The 12,954-nt window shown below is 36.8% G+C and overlaps 1 protein-coding gene and 1 pseudogene across 6 annotated transcripts in view; one reads left to right on the forward strand and one right to left on the reverse strand.

The window, feature by feature from the left end:
* LOC101711466 (cAMP and cAMP-inhibited cGMP 3',5'-cyclic phosphodiesterase 10A) overlaps positions 1 to 12,954 on the forward strand; it is a 339,917-nt gene that overhangs the window by 157,820 nt on the left and 169,143 nt on the right. The window lies entirely within an intron of this gene.
* LOC106010419 (large ribosomal subunit protein eL21 pseudogene) lies at positions 2,073 to 2,555 on the reverse strand (annotated as a pseudogene).

The raw sequence follows: 12,954 nt of genomic DNA on the forward strand, positions 1-12,954 counted from the left end.
AATTTCCTTTGGATATATACCCACTAGTGAGATGGCAGGATTATATGGATTCTACTTTTAGTTTTTACAAAAACTTCCCTATTGTTTTCTGTAATGGTTGTATTAATTTACAGTCTTACCAATAGCATGTAATTGTTCCCTTTTCTTGGCATCTGGACCAGCATTTCATTTTAGTTTATTTGCTTTTGGTCTTTTTGATAATAGCCATTCTAATTGGCATGAGGTGGTAGACCATAATTTTATTTGAATTAGTTACAAGAAATGCTATGAATAAAGGGCAGCATGAGCAAAAAGATATGATCTTGTATGGGAGTTGAAAAAAGATTGCCTAAGACAGTAGAACTGTATCTGAGGCCTCAGGATGACCCTGAGCTTGCTAAGGAGAAAGGAGAGAGTAAAGAAGAAATGTGAAGACTCCAAAGTAGGAAAAAGCTTTGTTGGAGCACTGTGGAGGAGGCTGGAGTAGTGGGCAGGCATATCAATAACACATGGCCTTTTAGGGCATGTTTAATGATTTTAGATTCTAGAGTACAAAGTGAAGTCTTTGAAAGAGTTGAAGGAGATGTGATAATGCAAGTTTTGAATGAATTTTCATTTTGTAATATCTTATTTGGTATGGGAAAACCAATGACATTTCAATCTCCTGATTTATTACTATCTCCCCAGAACTTATCAACACACTTATTTGATAATTTGTTTTGTCAGTAGGAACTGATGTATCTTAATTCAGTGGTTCAACTTGAAACTTCATTTTTAGACAGGGTCTTGCTATGTAATTCAGGCTGGCCTTGAGCTCATTATGTAGCCCAGGCTGGCCTCAACCTCATGGCAATCCTTCTGCCTCAGCCTCTCAAGTGCTGGGACTACCTATGTGAGCCACCATGCCAGCTTTTGAAACGTTTGTATATGTATATTATTATTGTGAAACTTCAAAATGTAACATTGTGTTTGAAACTTTTACAAGACCTGAATAGCTTGAGTATTTGCAAGTAGAGCAATGAATGTTCCTTTTGGTTTTTTTTTTTTTTTTTTATTAGAACCTTGTATTTACCCAAAGCATTTACTACTTGGGAATACAAAAAGATTGTCAAGATGAGCCCAGTATTGGACAGAGCACTAAACACAGATACAAAAACATGGTAAATATAACCTAAGAAGGTAGCAACTGGGTACGTTACACATAGAATATAAACAAAACAGACTTGAGGCATGCTATAGTGAGGATTCTGTTTGAATGACAAAGGCTAAGGCTGTTTATAATTCTCTTATTAGTCCCCTTAAAAAGGGTCTAGGGAACCTAGCCTACGCCTCATTCCAAACCCACTGCTTTTCCCTCTTCTGACCAGGTGAGGATAGTGCATGTACTGTACCTCTGATGGAGAGCAACAAGGCATCATCTCTGAAGCGGGGGACTAGAACTTCACCAGACACCAAATTTGCTAGCACTTTGTTCTAGGATTTCCTAGCCTCCAGAACTGCAAACATTTAAGCTTCGATTGTTGGAGAGATTAAATAAAAGGGGGTGGGTTGTAGTATTGTGTTGCGAACATGCACCAACTTCCCATGAGGACTGTAATCATTATGTATTACAAATACATGTTCTAATAATAAATTAAACAAAATCTCTAGTGTTTACATATTTTCCAAGGGTTTTAAGAAATGGTCAAAGCAATTCAGAGCTAGAACATACGTAAGGGTGCTTTAAACAATTTATTTAACTGAAATGCCATATACTGACTTCCATTTATTTTGATACACCTTGTCCCCAAGGTGATTTAGAGGATGTTCAAGCCAATATAAATATTTCATAAATATTTGGCCATTTGAGTATACATCTGCACAATACCTCACATCTTTCAGCAAGAAAAACACTGAAGAGTAAAGACCTGACACAATTAACTGGGTATAATGAGAACCTGCTCCAAATATTTGTTTCTCTGAGGTAAAGGCACCACACACCTGTTCAACTAAGAAAACCATCCTTACAACACAGGATGAGCTTTTATTTTGAAGTAGGGATTAGGGCATTCAGCCGATAATTAGGTGCTGCGTGGCAGAGCTACATCCCCAGCTTATGCCATGAATCCATAGGGAACAGGTTCCAACAACTCAGGCTCCTTCCCATTGGTTCTCACAAAGTGTGCTTCTCTGGGTGGGGCAGGCTGGTGCTTCAATTGAACCTAGGTACCTTTCTCTTTGACTTCCTTCTTTTTCTGATCGTTTTTCTTGACATGTTTTAGGACAGTATCTCGACTCTTTGAGTGCTTAATATGTTCAATATATACAGTAATCCTCTTGGCAAGTATCTTGCCCTTAACTTGCTTGTTTACAACAATGCCAACAGCATGCTGGGAAACATTGTAGACTCTTTCAGTTTTGCCATGGTAACATTTGTGTGGCATTACTTTTTGAACAGTACCCATTCCCTTGATGTCTACAATATCATCCTTTTTGTAGATTCGCGTGTATGTGGCCAAAGGAACAACCCCATGTTTTCTAAAAGGCCTAGAGAACATATACCGGGTTCCCCTCCTCTTTCCTTTTGTGTTCGTCATTTTGGCAAATTACTGGAAGATGGCGGTTCCGGCCAAAAGGCAAATGTTCCTTTTTGTTTGAGCATAATTTAAGTCCTAAAGATAAATCACTGAATATATTTGGTGAAAAGTACACATTGGGTGACTCAGATTCAGAGAGAGAGAGAGCGACCATCTCTCTAATCCATGTAAATCATGAAATCTGATCAAGAAGGATCAGAGGAGCACAAAACATTGAGCAGAGATATAGCAGAATAGTGACAGTTCTTAAACTTCCAAGGCAGTCAAACATGAAATAATAAAAGTGATTAAGGGAATGTATCCTGAGTTTGTTTTGTTTTGTTTGAGACAAGATCTTGCTTTGTGGTGCAGGCTAACCTCCACTCATACGTCCCACATTCTTCATTTGAAACTTGTGTATGTCGTATGTCATGGGTAGGAAGTGCATATTTTGCAGTTGGTTGTATGTTGATTCCTTACAAAGCTTTTAACATTGTGCACATGCTCACAGCGTAATCTACTTGCTCACAAACTGAGTGCTCCTGATATCTAAGTATTAGACTCATTGTTTTAAAAGAATTACCTGAAGGTCACATGAAATATATATTATTTATTATTGCATTATAAAAATGGGTGTGCCTTGAATAAAAGGACAATAACCTTACATAGGAAGAAATACCAGCAGTTTAGAGTTGATAACTCAGGGACTGAAAGTTGTAGTTATCTGTGATTCTCTCTTGGTCCCAAGATGGTTGTATCAGTGTAAGGAGATCACATGCTGACAATAATAAATAAGAAAAGTAAAAAACAACATGTTAGGTACTCTCACCTACCTAATTTGCAGGCCTGGGTAAGGTGTAACTGAGGTCCTTTCAAAAGTAGTTCTCTAAAAGCTGTCCCCCCTCCTGATGTCCAAGGGCATGTTTAAAAATGAAAATCCCCAAGCTTTTGTACATTAATTTTATCATTAAAAAACTTCTATTGATTACCATGGAACTTTGCAGATAAAGCTCAGAGCCTTTAGTTTACTAACTAAGACTTTAAAACCCAAATGCTCTGTGACCATACACACATACACATACACAGCTTTCATTCAATCCACACAAACTTCTAATACAAGGTATTAGTTCATGCTGTCAACAACAACAAATGTCATAATGTTCTGCAACATATTTTGTACAGGCTTTCTAATCAGACACCTTTAAGTTTGAGATTTTCCCCCTTAATATTTATCTGACTAACTTGATTTCATTGCTTATCCTTTTTGAGTCTCTTTCCTCATGTCTAAAATGGGAATAAAACCTCATTCACAGGACTCATGTAAAGATTAGCACTTGCCAAATGTTAATCACAAGATGACTACTGGATATATTTTTAAAACTGATTATTAAAAACAGTTTACTCTACTGCCAGGGATTTAGCTCAGTGGTTCTGGTGCCTGCCTTGCAAGCACAAGGTCCCGAGTTCAATCCCCAGTACAAAAACAAAAACAGTTGTCTCTACATTTTTCTTGTGTACATTTCTATGAATTTTTGCACATGTAAAGATTCACATAACTACCATCAAACTCAGGAGCAGAATCCATTTTCCTGAAATCCCCTTACAGTTGCATACGCCAACTGTCTATTTAACCCCCAGTAGTAAACCAGCCTGTTCTCAATCACTGCAGTGTTGTCTTTCCAGAATTTCAGTCAATGGAATCATGCAGTATTTAACCTTCCTGAGACTGTTTTGTGTCTTCTAGCATCTTACTTTTGAGGTTAATCTGGGTTGTGGCATTTTTAGTTTGTTTCTTTTTTTTTTTCTGAGTTGTCTTCTGCCATATGGATATTTATATGGTTTATTTGATCTACTAAAGCATATTTGGATTATTTCTAATTTGGGGAAATTAAGAGTAATATTAGTTAATGCTATTTTAAATTATTTCCTGCAATGAGAGACTTGTTCATGGGAAGTTGTGTTGACTGCTGGGTCATAATTGCTTTTACTAATATCTTATTAATATTTTTATATGTTAACTGATCTTTTATCTGTGATGAGATTGGAGAGATACACTAAATGGCATCTCTGACAGAAATCTGAGAGCCCTCTGAGTCCATTTAAGATTTATTGTAAGATGTGTTTATACTCATGAGAAATATCCTCTATTTTATACTTGTCCTACTAACTTTCATTTCATAATGTATTTTTTTTACCAATTTTCAGGTTCTAAGGAATCTTTTGGGGCCATTCATTTATTAAGACTTTAATATCTTAGGCAGTATTTGCATAATGTGATATAGAAATATTCCTTTAACAAAGATTGAATGAGTAAATAAAGAATTCAAAAGCACTGCAGTGTCTCAAGTGAGATTAGTTCTGATTCATGGTAAAATAATGATGTAAGATTGTAATTTTATGCAGACAGTGATAAAAATATAGTTCTATAGATTAGCAGGAATCTGTAGTTTTTAGAGTAATTACATTTTAGTTATTACAGAGACTGCTTTTGGGTGCATTGTCTAAAGGTAGGCGTTATTTTATGCTTTCGAGAATCTTGTTACTGTGAGTAAGGACATAGTAAAGAGAATGATTACATTTGTAAAATGGAGCGTAACATTTATGTTTATTTGTTAAAGTTTTCCCCTAATGAATAATTTGGATAAATGGTAGAGGTGAACAGGTGACCTTTTTTGAAGCCCTGAAAACTCCGATGATGACCTCACTCTTTCACCTGCTAGAAGAAACTACTTTTGGATCCATGACAGCTAAATATAATTTGTCCTTGCATTCCTAACATACGAGGTGGTATGCCACTGTTAAGTGCTTTTATGTTGTCAGCAGAAATATTTCTGTCTACTAAAGCTTTTTGAATACTGTTAATTGAAGATTCTTTGATCTGGATCTGCAAAAGTAGGAGTGAATGATCCTTTTTAGGTGTATGTATGTTTGGGAATACTGCAGCTTAAATGTAAGGAGATGACTTGGAGACGAAGCATACACACAAGTCTTTTAAAGTTTCATTTGATGGAGAGGTGGGAGGGAGTGGTACCTGGAGAGAGAGGTTCTTGTTTTAACATGGGAGAAGTTAAGAGACTCACCGTATGCTGATGGGAGGTGTTTCAGTAGACACAAATTATTGGTGCAAGAGAAAGGAGAGACTTCCAGAATCGGTAGACTTTGACCAAGAGAGAAAAAGAATGTGAAGAAGCTGGCCTTGGACAGGAGAGAACTCATTGGTATATACATTAATACAGTGGTGCTAGGCAGGTGTGGTGGTGGGAGAGAGCAGGCATGTTCCCAGATTGTTTTAAACTTGCAGTTTATATGGTGAGACCATGGAACAGGTATTGGAAATTAGAGGAAAGAGCAGAGATTGGAAACATACCTTATAGTGTGTCAGGGTTGCTGCCCCCTAAAGAGCCAAGGTATTGTACCTTCCATTGGTACCCAGGCAGCCTGACTGGTAGTTGGCTGTGCTCTGCCGAGGGGAAGGCACAGAATTTAAGTTGACCAGGTCTGGAGGAGATCCAAGTAACCAGGAGTGTAGGTGAGAGAAGGGTTACACTCACCAGTGGAGGTTAAGCTGGATGAGTAGAGTGGGAGTGACAGAGGGACAAAAGGGACAGAAGGTGACTGTATCAGTGGAGGATAGACAGGGCCATTATTCAGCTGAGTAACAGTTGTGCCATACTGTAGCAAAATGCTGAAATCTCTTTGAACCCTCAAGCCTATACTACACTCCTTGAGTGCCCCTGCCTCAGCCCCTCCTGGTCCAGGCAGGATTCCTGGACACCCAGCCAGGGCCAGGTTGGTGTGGAAGAGCTTTGTCAGGGAATTCCCAAGGGATCAACCCCTGCTGAAGGAAAAGAAAAAGGGAAGGGAAAGTGGCATTGTTTGGTAGAGGAAGAGGTAACCAGGGAGTGAGTTTTCCTCAGAGCTCAGCCTGCTGCCTATGGGGTTCTCAGAGTGGACAACCTTCAGCATTGCCAGCCCTGGTTTCAGGATGCAGGTCCTCATGCTGCCACTGCAGACAGGGCCTAATGGGCAGTGGAAGTGGGCTGTTCCTGGGTACGTTAAAGCAGTCCTGGGAGGGGACTGATTTTGCCATGCAGCATTCTCAGCCACTAGGGAAACAGGTCCATCTTTCCTGAGGTATCTGGGCCGTGTCTCACAGCATCCATACAGAAAGGGTGGAAAAAAAGTCATTGAAAGGGTTTCACAATCCACATGTCAGCCAGTCTTTAAGAAACTATAAGTTGCTAAATTTTATTATAATGTTACAGAAGAATATATATGCCTTATACGGATATAAGGATAATATTATAGGAAAGGCTTATAAGATACAGTATTCCCCTATTTCCCAACTGCATGTTTTTTAGTCCAGACATTTTAAAAGTATTACAAAAGATTAAATTGAAAATGACTAGGGAATCTACTTTTTAAAGTCAAATTTTTAAAATATTTGAAAAAATATAAAACAATGCTTCTCAGTAGTTTGTTTTGGAAAATAGCATTATAAATAAAAAACTGTATGCTCATATAGTAGGCTTATAATTTTTAATAAATTGATAAATACACATTTTAAATGTCCCAGTTTTAATTTCTATTTTAGTGAATATCAATACTATATTTATGAAACACATGAATTAGTGCTCTTTGAGTCCTTGTTAATTTTTAAGGCTATCAAGGATTATGGGACAAAAAGTTAGAAAACTACTACAGTGTAAGAGTCTTCTAGATCTCCCATGAATAGGTTTTAATGAAAGACTTGAGAAATTATGGTCTAGTCAGAGAATTAGGAATATTCTCTCTATATAAGGTACTTTACTTAGTAGAGTTGTCCATAATGTATGTATTAATTTAATTTCTTCAATTCCATAATATACTAGCATTTTATTATCTTCTGACACTGTTGGGCATATAAACCATGATGTATTTGTTATACTAAAGCCAGGACATTTCTGTTAATTGAAGTCAATTTCAGTAAATTGATGATATTTATTTACTCACACTCTTTTAACATTCCCATCTTAATTGACATATTTGGAATATAAATCTAAAAGAATATGTGAAATAGGTGAAGAGACAGATAATGTTTGGGCAATTACTATTAATAAGCATGTAAGCTTTAGTATTTTTATTTTTAGAAAAGATGAAAACAATCACTGTATAATCAGTATACAATTAGTATCAATCATGTTAAGTATTGACCTACTACTGCCTTTTTATGAAAACAGTCTATAAAATAGTGCCTCTAAAAGTCTTGGTCATATAATTGACCCACTAATCATGGAATCTTTTAGAAAACTAGATTTGTAACAAAACTGCATTTTGCTGCCTAGTCTGATTCCATTCTAATAAATGTCTACAATGAACTAATTAAAAATACAAAAATAGTAATTGCTTTTCCTGTGAGTGAGGTCTTGCTTACAAATAAAGTTTTCATACTGGGACTCAAGAGCTACATCAACATTTCCCCTAACCTCTTCAAGGTAAATCTATAAAATAAATTACCTTTGATTTTTAAAACATGTTTATTTGCAAGTATTAATTGTTCATTTTAATGGGAGTTCAGTGTGATCTTTCTACAGGTTCATACAACATGACTGATCAAATTAAGTCCCCCTTTATTTTAAATAATTTTAAACTGTTTCAAAGGTGTAGCTGTAAGTTTATAAAAATAACAAAGTACTCATTGAAGTTTTTCCATACTGTCTTGAGAACTCAGAATTTTACAAATCAACAAAATTGATGACAAATATAAATAGAAGAAATTATTGGTATAACTAATAAATTTTAGGAATTTTATTAATCAGTTGATATCAAAGTTGTTAGTTTGAAGTCAGAGATGTTGATTTTATATTATAAAAATTAACAAATGCTACAAATTAGTGTTTAATTTCATTTTCATTCTTGGGGAGCTGATTGCCAAGCATTTTACTAACATAACATTCAAATACTCGTGTTATTGGTAATTACAAGCTAGCAATTGTGAGGTCACCAAACAGGAGTTAAAAAGAGATAAAAAGGGCCGGGGATTTAACTCAGTGGTGCCACCACCTGCTTTGCAAGCACAAGGTCCTGAGTTCGATCCCCAGTACCAAAAAAAAAAAAAAAAGAGATAAAAAGAGGTAGACAGCACCATGATACTGTGTAACATTTGCACCATGCAGATACAATAGACATAATCTCAAGAGCTTAGATAATTGGTAAAAGATTATATAATTATTAGAGAATGGTAAGTTTTCAGGATTTGCTACCTTTTAAATATAACCTATGTAGTTTTAAGCTTATGTAATTTAATTTTTAATAATGGTTACACTTAACAACCTGGTCAGGAAATTCCTGAAAACTTAATAATTAGCTCTTGAAAGCTTGTTCAAGTTGGTTCCAACACATCATTACAACATTTATACCACAGAGATTGACAAAATGCTACAGGTCAGAGCATAGTTTCCCCAGAGAGACACTTGTAAAACATTTATCAGCCTGCAATTTCAACTCCACAGTGATTCAGAGCACCTACCAAAATCAACAAAGTACTCAGTGATCTGGATCAGAGCCTCCAAAGTAACAAGCAAATTACTCCACCTTGCACCTTTGACTTACAATGTTAGCGAACCTATGGTGTATGTATTGTTTTTCTTTTAAGAGAAAAGATGTTAGTGTATGAGTTATTTTTTCTAAACTAAAACCACAGTATTCAGGTTTAATTGCAGTGTCGGCACTTTGCAATAAATCAGTGGATTTTGGGTTGCAGTTGGGGCACTCATCTCTAAAAGGGTTGCCACCACTGTAAAGCGAGACCACACCTGGTAGCGTGTTTGGGTGTTGGAACAAGTATATCCACTCCTGAGAACATGCTCTATCCTTTTCGCTAGATAACCCGAAAACTGCTCTTTGATTGGGGTCTAGAACAGAGAAAGTATCTGCCACAGATTCAACTTGCAATGCCAGTGGCTTTAAATCTTGGACAAAAGACACTGCCACACAGAGGAATCGGGAGGAATTTATTTGTACCCTCTTAGGCAATTATGTTATAAATGGGGGGATAAATCCCCCTGTGGACTCCTTAAGAATCGTTCCAAGATAGCTGTGAAATTATACTGTGAAAAGCATGTGATATTAAAGCGCTTAAATACCGATTCTAGAGAGAGAAGTAAAGCATGCCTAGAGATCCCACCATGTCACAGAAAATCACCAGCTTTAGTAGAACCAGGAAAAGCAGGACTAGAACATGGACCTGTGGCCAAGTGCCTTTACTCAGGGTCACGGTTGTGGTAGCTGACCTTGAAAACACTGTAGAAACTTTAGAATACAAAAAAATTCATGAGCTGTCAGAGCATTATATAGCTTCTGAAAAATAAATGTTCACTGTGAGAGAATGTGAAAAAGCCAGGTAATATCTTAGAGGTATTATGAAAATAGTCTTGATCTGTGTCCCCTCTCAAAGGATGTCTGGGAATCTACAGGTCAGTGACCCACACAGTGCTGCTACATAATAAAAATGATGGGTTTACATGAAAGGTTGCACTTGCAGCTGAGGCTTAGAGAAGAAAATAGCAAATTTTCTCCATCAAAAGCATTTATAAAACAGACTGAAATAGATAAAAACAGCCATTTTAGTGCTCTGGAAACCATGCAAAGGCATATAACAATCCAAAAAAACAAAACAAAACAAAAAAACCAACTCTATAGGCACTTGTGGTGCCATACACTGGAACTAGTTTCATTATCCTCTGTCACTGAATGGTGCTGAGATTCTGACAGATTCTCTTCTGCAGCTGAAGAGCCTCACTCACCTTGGAGTGATGAGCAATTCCTCCACCCTTCACCAATGGCATTCTAGAGGGTAGTGGCTGGGGAGCTAGCCATAAGTCCTGCTTTTCTAACCTGAAGTTTCAGTCAAGACTGGGGTAAAGCATTCCTGGCTGAGGATGTACAGGTGTGCACTGGATACTAGAGAAGGCCTTGTGTCTTTGCCGCTCCCACTGGTTGACCCTTGGGAAGGATCCCCACTAGAGCGGAAACCCAAGCAGACCTAAAAATAATCTGAACTTTGGATGTGCTCCATTACTGATGGATGGACACATTAACAGAGATGGAGGATAAGCAACTTTGTGCCCCAAATTAGACGACTTAAAGAAAAGAGACAGATTCCTTGAAAGATGCAAATCACCAAAACTCAACAATGAATAGAAAATCTGAACAGGTGAGTTAGTTATTTCTCTTGTTGCTGAGATAACAATATCTGACACCTACAACTCTAAGGAGGAAAGTTTTATTTTGGCTAACAGTTTGTAGCTCAGACCATATTTTGATAGCTCCAAGGCAGGGTAGCATGGCAAAAGGGAATAGTGGAGGAGAAAGAGCTTGGTAGCAGAGATGGGAGGGCGGAGACAGGGGATAAGGAGGGGGACGAGGAGGAGGGAGACAGAGAAGAGAGAGAGAAGAGAGGGAGGAGAGAGACCAAGAAAAGAATGGAGAAGAGACAGACCCAGAGATAGACCCATCTTTTCCAACTAGACCCCCACCTCCTAACAGTAAGTCAGCTAAACTCCTCCATGATTCAGTCACCTTCCAAAACTTCCACCTATTATCACATGATAGGAGGGGCATCTAGGTATAAACCATAAGAGCAGGCTTTTAGTAATTGAATATATTTGCACAATGACAAGCGTGATCTCAGATCACCATACTGGTGAATTCTGTCAAAATTTTTTAAAAGATTAATATGAATCCATCACAAACTCAGAAAATAAAGGACAGAATTTAGAACTCATTCTATGAGTCTTGTATTATTCTCATATCAAAAAAATAATATGTCACAAGAAAAGAAAATGATAGGTCACCACACCTCATGAATAGAGATGCAGTAATCTTTAAAAAGTAAGCAAACCAGATCTAGTAACATATTTTAAAAAGATGAGGCAGGATGAGTTTCTTTTCCAAAATGCTGGAGACTAGAAGTGTTTCAGATTGTGGATTTTTTAAATGTTGGAATATTTTCATAATGAGCATGCCTAATTTCAAAACTCAAATTTTGAAATTCTTCAAAATCTGCAACTAATGCTCAAAAAATTTTGTACTATTTAAGAGTTCAGATGTTCAGATCAAGGATGCTCAGACTCTATTGGTGCTATACTACTAGTACTACCAAGTAGAATTTGATACTCAAATACAAAATTTGTTTTATATCAGAAGTCAATTAATATAATAAAAGTACACAGAAGAAAGAATACTCCACATGATCATCTCACCCCTACAGAAAAGCATCTGATAGAACCCATACTCATTCATAATCAAAAACTCACAGCAGTATAAAAGAGAAATTGTTAACTTGGGCAAAAAAAGTACTCTAATTTGAATGTGAGAATTAAGACTATCTTATTTTTCATAAATGACATGTTTCTGTTTGAGGAAAACTCCAAATACCACACACACACACACACACACACACACACACACACACACACCCCTCTGTTAAAATCAATGAATGAATTAGCAAACTCAGAATTCATGATCAATTTACAAAACTCAGGTGTATTCCTATATGCAAAAAATGAAGTATGTGAAATAATAAAATGATTTTCAGTCACCGTAACATCAACAACATTTTTAGGAACAAATTTAGATGAGGAAGTACAAAATGTGTACACCAAAAGCTACAAAGCATTACTGAGAGAAATTAAAGAAAATCTAAATGAATAGAGACAGATTTCATGTTTGTGAATGGCGTGATTAAATATTGTCATGATGGCAATTTTCTCAGTGATCCGTATATACAGTGCATTCCTCAAAAGTCCAGCAGATCTTTTTGTAGCCATTGAGTAGCTGATTGCAAAATTTATAAGGAAATGCAAAGAACCTAGGAGAGTGATGGTAATATTTGAAAAAGGACTTGAATTACATGATTCAAAACTATGCTGGCATTTCATTTTAGACCATTTGCTTGTGCCACCAAGTTAGGTATGTAGGTCAGTTTAACAAAATTGAAAATCTAGAAATAAATTCTCACTGTCAGCTTATCAACAAAGATCCCAAAGTGGTTCATTTGAGGAAAGGAGAGAATTGATAAGGAACAATTGGATGCCTCCATGTAGATAAACAGAAACAAAAATGAACAGAAAAAATAATAAGACTATACCCTTTCCTCACATCATCAGCTAAGATCAATTCAATATACGTTAGGTACCTAACTATAAGACCTGAATTCTAAAATTTCTGGGGAAAACATGAAACATCATGATCTTGTGTGGGGCAGATTTCTTAGATATGCCACCTGTCTTAGCCACTTTCCTATCACTGAAAAACGTAATTTACTTAGCTCACAATTTCCACTGGGGTCAGTCCAAATCAGCCTGCTCTAAGGCAGAAACAGCATGGTGAAAGGAAGACTGTTCAACCCACAGAAGCCAGGAAGTAGAGAGAAAAAGCA

The sequence above is a fragment of the Heterocephalus glaber genome, unplaced genomic scaffold (assembly GCF_053883595.1).
Source record: "Heterocephalus glaber isolate CG9 unplaced genomic scaffold, H.glaber_assembly_v1.0 deba00001593, whole genome shotgun sequence".
Lineage (NCBI taxonomy): Eukaryota > Metazoa > Chordata > Mammalia > Rodentia > Bathyergidae > Heterocephalus > Heterocephalus glaber.